The 12320-nt window shown below is 39.1% G+C and overlaps 1 protein-coding gene and 1 long non-coding RNA gene across 6 annotated transcripts in view; one reads left to right on the top strand and one right to left on the bottom strand.

Annotated features, from left to right (window-relative positions):
* DMTF1 (cyclin D binding myb like transcription factor 1) overlaps positions 1-6162 on the bottom strand; it is a 42959-nt gene extending 36797 nt beyond the window's left edge. For 2 of the 4 annotated variants that reach the window (XM_068550474.1, XM_068550476.1), the window contains exons 1-2: positions 6075-6162; positions 4112-4251 (exon numbers count right to left, since the gene is read on the bottom strand). The gene's annotated coding sequence lies outside the window, so the exon portion shown is untranslated. Of the gene's footprint in view, positions 1-4111; positions 4252-5661; positions 5891-6074 lie in introns of those variants that run through there. The other 2 variants (XM_068550475.1, XM_068550478.1) reach the window with 2 other exon arrangements.
* Positions 6163-6313: 151 nt separating this feature from the next.
* Positions 6314-12320, top strand: part of LOC137768843 (uncharacterized) — a 58321-nt gene continuing 52314 nt past the window's right edge. For both annotated transcript variants that reach the window (XR_011074821.1, XR_011074822.1), the window contains exon 1: positions 6314-6412. This is a non-coding gene — a long non-coding RNA (uncharacterized lncRNA). The remainder of the gene's footprint in view (positions 6413-12320) is intronic.

Genomic DNA, 12320 nt, shown 5'->3' with positions numbered 1-12320 from the left:
ATTATACATGAAACTATGCTTAACTTCAAAACCCATTCCCCATTTGGTTTAATAGGGAAATATATCAAGAAGATCTCCAATTCTAACATCAATATTTTGGTTCCCTTTGGGGCAAATAAATACACACCATCAGCCTGTTTTTTTTTTAAACATTTTTTAAAGACAATCTACATATTTATTTATTTAGGCCACACCACGAGGCATGTGGGATCTTAGTTCCCCTACCAGGGATCAACCCGCGGCTCCTGCACTGGAAGAGCAGAATCTTAACGACTGGACCACCAGGGAAGTCCACCATCAGCCTATTTAGATCTTCCTTTCTTTCTCTCAAATGGGTTATACCATATGCACTATCTTTTTTTAACCAACTAGAAGTGAGAACATGAAAGGAAAAATTTTTAACAGCCATTTTAATTGGTGAAATGGCATTCTGGCACATTTCCATCATTTGGTGGATATCTTAATAATACCTTAGTGAAATCAAGAAAAGAATACCTGAAATGTGGTACAGGACAGTTATAATACAGTACTTATATATACTCACATTTAAATGAGAAATGTATTTGTTTACATTTATCGCTCCCAATGAACAAGATGACCCTACTCAATGTAGAACCAAAAAACCTACTACTCTTGGATCTGTTACTTAACATAGACTTTAAAGACATGAATCCTTTATTCTACTTCATTCCAGTATTGATGTAAAGTTTTTATTCATTAGATTATCTTAAACTGGTATTTCCATCAATTGAGTCTACATAATTGTCCTGGTTTACCAGGCAACTAAGTGTCATAATCTTCTAAAAACTAGATCGAACCAAGAAAAGTGGCATTTCTTCCTGGTTTTGGGACTAGTTTCTGTAGATAGATGTTTACTGGTTCCCAAGCACAGGACTAGTACAAATGGGGAAGGGTAGATTCTATTATTAGAGATCATGAGAAGCACAGAGCACTTGCTGACGCTTGATGCTTGAAGATGTGATTCTTCATTGCAAGGTGGGATGACACTACATGGTGTGAAAAACATTCAGTATTATAAAATAGTTTTATAAGGGGAAATCAAGCAAGCTACAGAACATAAAGCACCAGAATTTTATTGGATGAGGCAAAGACTGAGAAACACTAGCTGACGCAAAGTTTTTGGCATAATTCAACTAATAAGACAGTAAGGACACATTTAGTTTTCAGATGTCTTTTTTCCTGCCCCAATATAATAAGAAAATTACTCATTTTCCTTTTTTTTTTGGTGATAATCTTCCAAACCTTTCAGCCATATAGCAACATACCTATCTATTTTTAATTGTTTTTACGATACTGCGATCATACTGTCACATCCTTTATAACTTTTTTTTTGCACTTAACTTTATGGGGAGCATTTTCCGATATTACTAGTTATTCTTCCATAGCACTTTAAATGGGTACACGGTACCTAAACTTATCTAACCATTAACCTATTACTGAACATTTTTGTTTTCAAGGTCTTGCTATTATAGACTCCATATTGGCCACTACCATACCTTAGGTGGTACGTAACTAACGCCTTAGGAAATGCTTATAAGGGGATTTGCTTAGTAACATACAATAAAAAATCTGAAAGATATGTTTTGAAATATTTTTATTTTGAAAGAATGAAAACTCTGCTAAATAGAAAGTCTTAGTGGAAGAGAATAGGTAACAAATTCCTGGACTTCCCTGGTGGTGCAGTGGTTAAGAATCGCCTGCCAATGTAGGGGACACGGGTTCAATTCCTGGTCTGGGAAGATCCCACATGCCATGGAGCAACTAAGCCCGTGTACCACAACTACTGAAGCCCGCGTGCCTAGAGGCCGTGCTCCGCAGCAAGAGAAGCCACCGCAGTGAGAAGCCCGCGCACCACAACGAAGAGTAGCCCCTGCTCACCACAACTAGAGAAAGCCCGTGTGCAGCAATGAAGACCCAACGCAGCCAAAAATAAATAAATAAATATTTTTTTAAAGTAAAAATAATGAAAGTTAATAATAAGAAAAAAAAATCCTATATCCTGAACACGGGGACATAGAGGGATATCAGGAAACAGACAAAGCCACAGACAACTTAAATATTGATTTTATTAAATATAGGAATGGGGTCACTTCACAGTTGAGGTTGAATGCTTTGGACTATGGTCCCAGGCCCCCGGGGATTTGTTCTTCTGTATACTTTGTGGAAAAGTTTGAGAAAGAGAACTATAAATGAACATACAAGCATACTGAATTAAGGTACCTAACTAATGTTCATTATGGCTTGGTTTTAAGATTATATGACTATATACCATAAAACGTCAATAAAGATATTAACAGGGTTTATTATAATAGGCTTTAATTGTTTAAGATGTTGATTTCAATTACCAACTACTGAAAACAATGACATTACTAATAAGAGTAAAAAAAATTACTTGGTAGTATGATTCATTTCAAGGTACAGCATTTCATACCTGGTTTGGCAATACAACCATACTGCTTATTAAAAAACAAAAATGTTGTCTTTTACCCAGTGCATGATTTAAGAGCTATATAATGTGTATCTGGCTACATTTTAAGATTTCAGCCATTGAAAATTGAGCCCTTTAAGCAAGGCATCATCAGAAGCTCTTTAAAGGAAATACATTAAATTATCACTATGGTTCTGATATACACTGAAGCCGATTTTTAAGCCACACTTCTGCAACTAAAATACACATAGACGGTAAATAAACCTAAAGAGCATTTTTTTGCTGCCTAACACCTGATGGTCAAAAAGATTAGCTTTGACAACCAGTTACTTGGAAGAAGGGCTTGACAACACAGTGCACATAACTAAAATGACAGCTAAAAAAATGGCATAAGGTTAACACAAACACACACACACACACACACACACACCCCGCCAAACAAAAAGACAAATTGTTCATAAAGAGCTCTCCAGTGTGCTTTTTCATGACAACTTCTTTCTGGTATTCATTCGTGGAATGGGATCTTTCTATAAACTTGAAAAAGGAGACATGATAGACAGGTTTCTTCTTTTATTTAAGTTTATCATTTACCTTTATGGAATCAAAACAAAAACAAAGCCTACTTGTGATTTCTATTACAAGCATCCTCTTCACAAAAGGAAAAAAAGTGAAGGGGAGAAATAATATGAAAGCAAATACCACATACATTTGATAACTCTCTGTATTTTATATTTAATGCCCTTGGCAATAGGTTTATCACTTTCTCAGGTCACTGCTAGCATTTAAGGACAGAAAAGGCTTTGGAGCTGAATTTGCAAAGCATTTAGAAGCATACCAATTCCTAAGGAATCCTCTTATATGAGGGGGAAAAAACGGTGCTAAAAATGATGGTGGTAAGAGAAAACGATTAAAAAAGAAAACTCCATTTTGACAAGGCAGGTTAACAACTCAGTGTTAAATAGATAGCCTCTATATATGATATTAAAAAACTGGAACTCTTCCTAATCTTTTCAAAGTTTTGATGTCTTTACAACAAAACACAGCTCCCACCCCCCCCCCTCAATATTTTAACATCTATGTGCCAGGCTGCAAATTCCTAGGGACACTTGTTTCACATTATCTTACTCATCCTCACAAGTGTTAAGTCAATGTTCTTAATGGAGCATGAAAACAACAATTGCTTAAAATAATGAGATGTTATTTTCAGGACATACAAGTTTATTACAACATTAATAAAAATTAGGGTCTGTAGTTGTTGGAGAGATAAATAAGTGAGCAGAAAGATAAATATTATGTGGGAAAAGTAAGGACTGTTTTGTTTTTATTTCAATATTAACTAGTAACATCTAGCTAACTTTACAAATACACTTATCTCTCCCGCTGCCTTGGGGTGAAATGAGGTAACTTCTACATCTTAAAAAAAGCCTGTAAAAAGAAGAGAACTTGGGAAAAAGAAAAAAAAAAAAAGACTAAAGAAGACAACTACCTTCTTTTGGGGTATAATTCTCTACCAGTAACCATTTCCCATGACTGTTTCCCCTCAAAATACTTCTAAAACCTGAACACCCAGAGAAAAATGTTTAAATAGCATATATTTATTCATATAACTGCTCAAAGTGTGGACTTAAAGTTCTATATAAGTATGCAATGCCCAGTACTTACTGATTAACTGTTGATGAAGACAGGGCAATAGCATTTTGGCTCCACCATCTAGCTCAACTGCAATCAATTAAAGAGATTCACGGAGAATATGCAGGTTCTAGATCAGTCCCAAAAAGCATATTTTGGGGTGAGCCTATCAACTAAAATAGTAAAAAAAAAAAAAAAAAAAAAAAAAAAATTAGGTTGTTTGGTGGCACATAAAGTACTTAGCATATGGGAGTTAAAATAATAAGATTATCACAAAACATGAAATATTTTTTCTTCATAACTAACACGTAATTTTTTCCCCAGAAATGATCAGGCTAGTTTTTGTCCCTTGTGAATGAAGGGAAAAAAACTTTATTCCCACACCAAATTTTAGTCAAACGGACTGACAATTTTTGTAACGGTAAGGAACATAAACTTAATTTCTTCCTGAACCTTAACTAACTCTCTAAATCTTAACCTAATAAATGTATCTTACCACCACTACAGCATCACAGTAAAAAGGTAAGTTTTTGGTGTATTATCAGCACGGTCTTTAAACGTTTAAATGCTGGTAAATTATTCAAATTAATAAATAAATAGAAAAAAAATGCAGTGACACTCAAAGTTATTTGAAACACAAGTTTAAGAGCAGCTCAAAGAAAAAAAACTGAAGTAATGGAAAAATATGAAAATCCTTCCCTGAAAAATAGTTTTTCTGTCTGTAAAACTTTCAACACAATGCAAGAATGTCTTACTTGAACTGGAGCTTAAAAGCTAAAAATGGTTTTCTTCGGGAAATCAAAATAAAGGTAAAATCCGTAAAAGATAAAATACTTCCAAACGATATTACTGTTAAGTTTAAAATACTGAACATTAGGAAGTACTCCTACAGAATACGCTTTTTGTCAAATGTCCCAACAAGCAGCCTCACCTACGGTCAGAAAGAAGGTGCACAACGATGAATCAAGTTACAAGAAAATAACCATTGAATGAGAATTTCCAAATTCAATCAGGGAAAGGGAGCCCTGACTTTTGCATTTCACAGATTTATCACCTCTCCTTATCTACACCGAATTATTTTTATTCTAAAAACACATGCTGTACCATTCAACTGCAGAGAATTGGCCACTTCTACCCTCAAACCTATGCCGCAGACTGCCTGAAGATTCTCAAAAGTCTACTTTAAAGGACGAAAAACATTAAAAATTTTAAAAACTTCCTCAGAACTCGTCAAAATACGACAATCCCTATTTTGCACGCTCATTTTCCTGTTCTCTGCCGGGTTAGGTCTGTCTCCCCGCACTCCAGCTCCTCTCTTTCCCTTTTAAAAGAGACTCAGGCTGACAGAGATGGTTCGGCGAGCAACCCCGATCCCTTCCGCTTGGGCCATGAACAGCTGAGCGAGAGTGAACCCCAAAAGGTGGGAGAAGAGTCGAAGAGGCGAAAAGGTAAGAGGAAAAACAGGGGGTGCGGTGGGGTGGCGCGAGACAAGCCCCAACTCTCGATCCCATCCAACCTCACCTCTCCTTCACCGTACCAAATAAAACCGAAAAGGTAACAAAAACGTAAAAAAGGAACTCTACCAAAAAGCAAGGCGGGCTTCCTTACTCTCGGGGTTCCCGGGCCCGATTCTCTCGCCAAGCTCCCGGCCCACCCCACCCCCAGGGGTCCCGGCGCCATTTAGCTCCTCCGAAGCCGCCGCCATTTTCCGCCCCCGCCGGATCGCTAGCTGTGCCTCCGCGGTCGCTCGCTACCCTGCTCTGCAGCCCACGCCACCGCCGCAGGCCCGGCCCCGAGAGGGAGGCCCTGGCGTGAGCGTGAGGGGACTGCAGCTTCAGCGTCACGAAGGCCCAGCTCCCACCCCGCCCGCGGTGCCCGAGCGCCGGCAGCTGGCGCCGGCCGGCGAGAGCAGGCGGGCAGCAAGGGGGCCGGACAGGCTCCACTGGGCGGAGCGGCCCTAGCGGCGCTTGAGACCTGAGGCTTCCATTGCACTTACTTCCTGTTTTGGGTCCGGGCACTTTGGAAGAACCAGGATGGAGGCTCCAAAAAATACCAGGATGGAGGAAGCAGCCACGGGCAAGAGTGGCTGCAGCTGGAGTGAGCGAGCGCGACAAGCCACCGGAAACGGAGCTACGGCCGCGCCCCGCCCCCAGCCCCCGCGCGCTCCCCCGCCCGGCCTCCTCTCCCTGGGGGCGGCCCTGCGCGCCGGCCGTGGCGTCACTTCCGGCCAAGTCGGAGCGCGAAAAAAGGTCCCTGGTTATTTGAGCTTCGAGCCCCGTCTGAGTGGGAGTTGTTCGTTGTCTGCTCTTTTCTCCTCCTCCTACAAGGAAATAGGTACTGACTGATGCCATGAAGGAGGACCTTCTTTCTTTGGCGCAACTGTGGTTTTCCTGGCTCGGCGACAGTTGGGCCTCGCCAGCCGACTTTCGTAATTATTCTGGGCCTCGGAGCGGAGGGAGCCTCGCGTGTGGAACTGTTAGAAAGCAGGGTCTGGGTGCAGACGATAACCGGGAATTGTTTGTCTGGCTCTTCTGACTTGGTCTGCCTTGCCGTAGGCGCGTAGGGGTGTTACCCGTTGGGCGTATGATGCAATTCTTGGTGAAATGTATCCTGTGTGAATGTAGGAATATGCTGTTCTGTAGTGCACAGTACGCCTTATAAAGCACGGCTTTTCTAAAGTGGATGCTCTTCAGTTAGCCTGGGGAGCTTTCAGGGAAGACCAATACTCGGCCCCGCCCCCAGAGAGTCTTTAAGCTTCCAGAGACTCCTGCAGAGATTTTTCTTTTGAAAGAGTCCTGAAAATTTTTTTAATTAATTTTCTTTTTACTGGAGTATAGTTGATTTACAATGTTGTGTTAGTTTCTGCTGTACAGCGAGTAAGTTATACTTGTACATATATCCACTCTTTTTTAGAGTCTGTTCCCATATAGGTCATTACAGAGTTGGGAATAGAGTTCCCTGGGCTATACAGTAGCTTCTTGTTAGGTAGCTGTTTTATATAAAGTAGTGTGTATGTGTCAAACCCAGTCTCCCAAAGAGTTCCGAAGATTTAGTGGTCGGAACCCTGTTACGACTCTTCTTAGGATTCATTTCACTTGTTTATAAAATTGATTTATTGTACGCTGCTTTTCTTTTGCTAGTGGGATGAGAGGAGTTTAGAAATTAGATTTGACAAATATTCTTGCATCCAGCAACTATGTGTAGACTTACACTACATTGTCACAATGGGAGTGTAGTGAGCATCGGTTGTAAAGGTCAAATGAAGGCCGTCAAGAGTGTGTATATGTACGTCTTGAATTGGTCTTAACTAATGAAGTTGATAATGCTTAGTGATTTCTTTTCCTCTCTTTTGGCATAAAAAATTTTTTTTTTGTAACCCCGGTTTCTTTTGAATACAAAATGTAGTTGGAAGACTTAGTGGAAGTGACACTAATTCATTGAAGAAAGGGGAAAAAGTACACACTGAAATGGGTTTACATAGATAAATATTTGTTTCGATTTTAAGCCAAATGTACACAGTTTTCGCCAGTAGTCCACATTATCTATTCTTTGGGGTAACTGTCTCACTCATAAATGTTGCATTTCATAAAAAAGAGTGTAAAACGAACTACCATCACACACCAATCAGAAGTGCTAAAATCCCAAACGCTGACAACACCAAGGGCTGATAAGGCTTTGGAGCAATAGGAACTCTCATTCATTGATAGAGGGAATGCTGAATGGTACAGCCACTTTGGGAGACAGTTTGGTGGTTTCTTAGAGAACTAAGCATATTCTTACCATGTGATCCATTAATTGCTCCTTGATATTTACCCCAAATAGTTGAAGCCTTACCTCCACATAAAAAGCTGCACAGAGATATTTATACCAACTTCATTGGAATTGCCAAAACTTAGAAGCAACCAAGATGTGCTTCAATAGGCAAATGGATAAACTGTGGTACATCCATACAATGGAGTATTATTCAGTGCTAAAAAGAATTGAGCTGTCGAGCCATGAAAAGACATGGAGGAATCTTAAGTGCATGCCACTAAGTGAAAGAAGTCTGTCTGAAAAGGCTACCTACTGAATGATTCCAACTATCTGACTTTCTGGAAAGGGCAAAACTATGGAGATAGTAAAAAGATCAGTAGTTGCCAGGGTTTGAGGCCAGAGAAAGAGAAATAGGTGGAGCACAGAGGATTTTTTAAGGCAGCGAAATGATTTTGTATAATGCTGTAATGGTAGATACATGGCATTATATATTTATCAAAACCCATACAATGTACAACACAGATAGTGAACCCTAATGTAACCCACGGACTTTGGTTGTTAATGATATGTCAATGTTGGTTCATCATTTGCAAATAAATGTACCACTTCGGTGGGGTATGTTGATAATGTTCATGTGTAGGGCAGGGAGGATGTGGGAAGTCTCTGTATCTTCCCCTCAATTTTGCTGTGAATCTTAAACTGTCCCCCAAAATAAGGTCTATTTAAAAAAAAGAAAATATGAAAGGGCCTGGATTTGGACAAGGTTAGCTAACATTTTTTGAGTGCTTATGTGTCATTTAAATGCTTTACGTATATTAAACACATGTAATGTTCACAATTGCCAAAGCTTCAGTATAGTTATTACAAATGATTGCCACTTTAGACAAGAACCAAAAAAGTGAAGGAATGTGTCCAAGGAAACACAGCAAATAAATGGTAGAGTCAGAATGAAAGCCTCAGCTCCAGAGCCTATGCTCTGAACTACCCTTCTGCAGCTCAAAAAGTGCACTTTGGCAACAGTCTTTTTATAATGAAAAATTATTACAGCCAGTTTCCAGAGTCTTTACTGAACTGGAAGAAGGATACATTTGACTAGTTTTCAAAAATAACTGTCAAGAGCAGCATGTTATTGCGTCTAACTTTATTATCAGTTTGTGGTAATCTCTGCATCCCACTGTGGTTATGGCATATATCGTTCAATTTTTAAATGAGTACATAAATAATAGGTAACCAACACCATGAGGCAGGAGAGTGTTGTGGTATAGATGTTGAAGTCAGACCCGAGTGTGAATCTTGACTTTATTGCTTAGCGGTGGGTATGGTACTTCGCATCTCTAAGCTTCGTTTGCTTTTGAAAAGTGGGGATACTAAAATCTATCTCCCAGAATAATCTAGGCAACATGCTTTGCACAGAGCCTGTCATATGTAGTAAGCACTTAAATATGGAAACTAATAAACCCGTGAACCAGAAAAACAATTAAATTACTCAAAGTGGAGTTCTAATGAGATAATAGTTACATATGTAAAATTGTTAACATTACCATTTATGAGGAGTTGGTTCTTAATTAGCTACATTTTCCACAAAGCATTACGGTGTAGGATTCTTCTTCACTGAGGCATAAGAGAGTGTTATCTAAATTATAGTTGCTACCCATTCTCTTCTGAAAAATCTTAGGTTAGTCTGCACTTCGCTGTTAATTCCCTAAAAAAAGTCAAGTGCATCCTCATAATTAATTCTTCCTTTCTGGGTGAGTTTCTTTCATAATTACCTTTTCCCAAGGTCAATTGGTGTTTTCTTGGGGAAAACAAGTGTATTTTAGTATTAGTTTAATACATAATTTTAAAAGTGAACCTATAATAGTAACACCTCTATATCTTTAACTTGCATTATCAACGTAAGACTATCCAAACATAAGTTTAAACCTAGAGCAACTTTCTGCAATTATAATTCTCGGTGTTTCCTACCTCACTACTTAGTCAATATGTACCTAGGGAATGCATGAGATTTTTAATATTATCGTAGGATTTTCCTAATTAGTAATTAAATATTTTGTAGAAAAATGGTGAAGAATAGTTTTTTCATAAATAGAAGGTATTATAAAAGTATAGCACAGTTATGGTATTTACTGCATCAGACTCTTCAGAGCTCATCAGACTCTTTCTACACAGTCTCTGAGTCCTATTAATACAACTGATGTGTATACGCTGGAAGCCCTGCCAGAATTTCCGGCAAGCTGATGGGGATTCCTGTGCTAAGAGAGGAATGAGCAAACTCCCTAGTTAGGCCAACACATCAGGCTCTTCCAAGTCCTCTTCTGTCTGAGATTTCTCCTCCAGGCTTTTGTCTGGGACTTATGGCACTCCATCTCATAACCCCTTTCCTGCTCTCCATTTCATGTCAGTGTCTCATCTTCTACATCTCTTTTAATCTTTCAGCCTGGTTACCTCTTCACTTCATTTTCTTTTGCAATAGATCTTTACTGAGGCCTATTCATGGAACATTAGCAAAAATTGGTTCCTCTTCCAGTTAGGAGAATGGAGAACTAAGACTTCAGATCTTCCCAGCAAGTGAGGATGGAAGTTTTCATTCTGTCCTTGAAAATTTTGTGGGCAAAATGAAACAGAAACAGTTAAGTTACTTTACTAAAATTGGGAGAATGTTTGAACCCAGATTCAAATATCTGTTCCTTTATAGTCTGGCCTAGAAGGGAGAGGGACCATATATTGGTAAATCAATTGGTAATTGCCAATTTGGTAAGTTCTAAACTCTGAAGGTGAACTTTATGTAGGGAGTTCAGAGCTGGGTTTTCTGAGAAGACACTTGAGCAGGGACTGGAAAGGTGACAAATTACCAGAGTAGGGGGCGGGAGGTGGGAAGGCATTTGTTCAGCTAGTGTGGGAAAGAGTGTGTTTGTAGAAAGCAGCTGGTCTATAATGTTTATAAAATGGTGAGAGCACAGTGCTGGTAAGTAGTAGGCTCAGTCTCTTGCTGATGTTAACTGAGTTTAATACCCCATTCCTCTAAGGCTGGACCATCTGCTGCCTCTGCCTTGTCTTACAGCTTCAGTTTGCCAGCATCTGGTACAGTACCTTAACTTAGCAGACACTTAGATGTTTGTTGAGTTCAAAGATAATTGTGTCTTAAACCAGGAGATCAGAAACCTAGCCATTTTTATTTTTTGGCAGGAGAGCTCAGTCTTTTTTCAGATGGTGTCACTACTCGGGCAACTCTGGAATGAAACAAACAAATGTTACCTTTATTATTACTCTAGTAGAAGGAGGTTATTTTAACAAGATGCCACATGTTCGGCCTTATTCTAAACTTTATTACCCAAATCTTGTCCATCTAGATGCAGTATTTTAAGGATAGAAGTGTTGCATTTTAACCAGCAGATGTCCTTATTGTTCAGCCAGATTTTTTTTTTTTCCCCCAGACCAGTAGCTACAACAGTAGATGGGAATTCTGTGCCTTGAATTTTTTAGTGATAAGCTGTGGTAGACAAATGACAAGCCTCAACAATAGTAAAACCAAAGGGATTATGCTTTGAAATTCAAATGTGAAAGGCCCTCTAGCATTTAATGACTTGTCATTGATTAATTCCCTTCTCTTTTATTCGATGTATATCTGATTCTCTTGCCCAGAATATGCAGTGACAGAGAAAGAAACAAGGAACCTGCGTAACCTTTATAGCTTCCAGGAGTTTGCACATTTGTGATACACCCATTCCTTCCTTTCATTCAGCAGACGTTCCGTGAGCATGTCCTTTGTATTGAGCGCTATCCTAGGCATAGGGAATATGGAAGTGGTCAAGAGAGACAAGGGATGGAGGAGCTTACATTATAGTAGTTTTTTCCCAACGTGTCTTTGTACAAAACTCTTGGTTAACTCTTGTAATTTACTAAATTATTGCAACTGCCCATGAAACTTGCTCATAATTAACTTAATGAGGGATTAAGACAAAATATGAATCAAATCACTTAGTATCATCAGATTGATCTAAATTGCAAATATTAGGAAAGATGGACCAATCTCTTGGTCTTGCTTAGTCAAAGCACTTTGGAACATATCTGGCAAATAGTAGGTGCTCAAAAATGTCAGCTATTATTATTTGTCTTTATCCATCATAACAACAAATAATGAAAAGCAGGAAAAGAGAATTGCCTTATTTGTTGAGTAGGATTTCTTAGGGCAACAATTTATTTCAGTGAAGAGGATTGGTATATAAAAAATTCTTTAATATATTAAGATTTGTATTGAAATCATAATAGCTAGCAAGTAGTCTTTCTAGATACCTTTTTTTTTTTTTTATTTTTGGCTGTGTTGTGTCTTCGTTTCTGTGCGAGGGCTTTCTCTAGTTGCGGCGAGCGGGGGCTATTCTTCATCGCGGTGCGCGGGCCTCTCACTATCGCGGCCTCTCTTGTTGCGGAGCACCGGCTCCGGATTCTCAGACTCAGTAGTTGTGGCTCACGGGCCCAGTTGCTCCATGGC

The sequence above is a fragment of the Eschrichtius robustus genome, chromosome 8 (genome assembly GCF_028021215.1).
Source record: "Eschrichtius robustus isolate mEscRob2 chromosome 8, mEscRob2.pri, whole genome shotgun sequence".
Taxonomy (NCBI): Eukaryota; Metazoa; Chordata; class Mammalia; order Artiodactyla; family Eschrichtiidae; genus Eschrichtius; species Eschrichtius robustus.
This window is presented reverse-complemented; position numbering and strand designations above follow the sequence as displayed.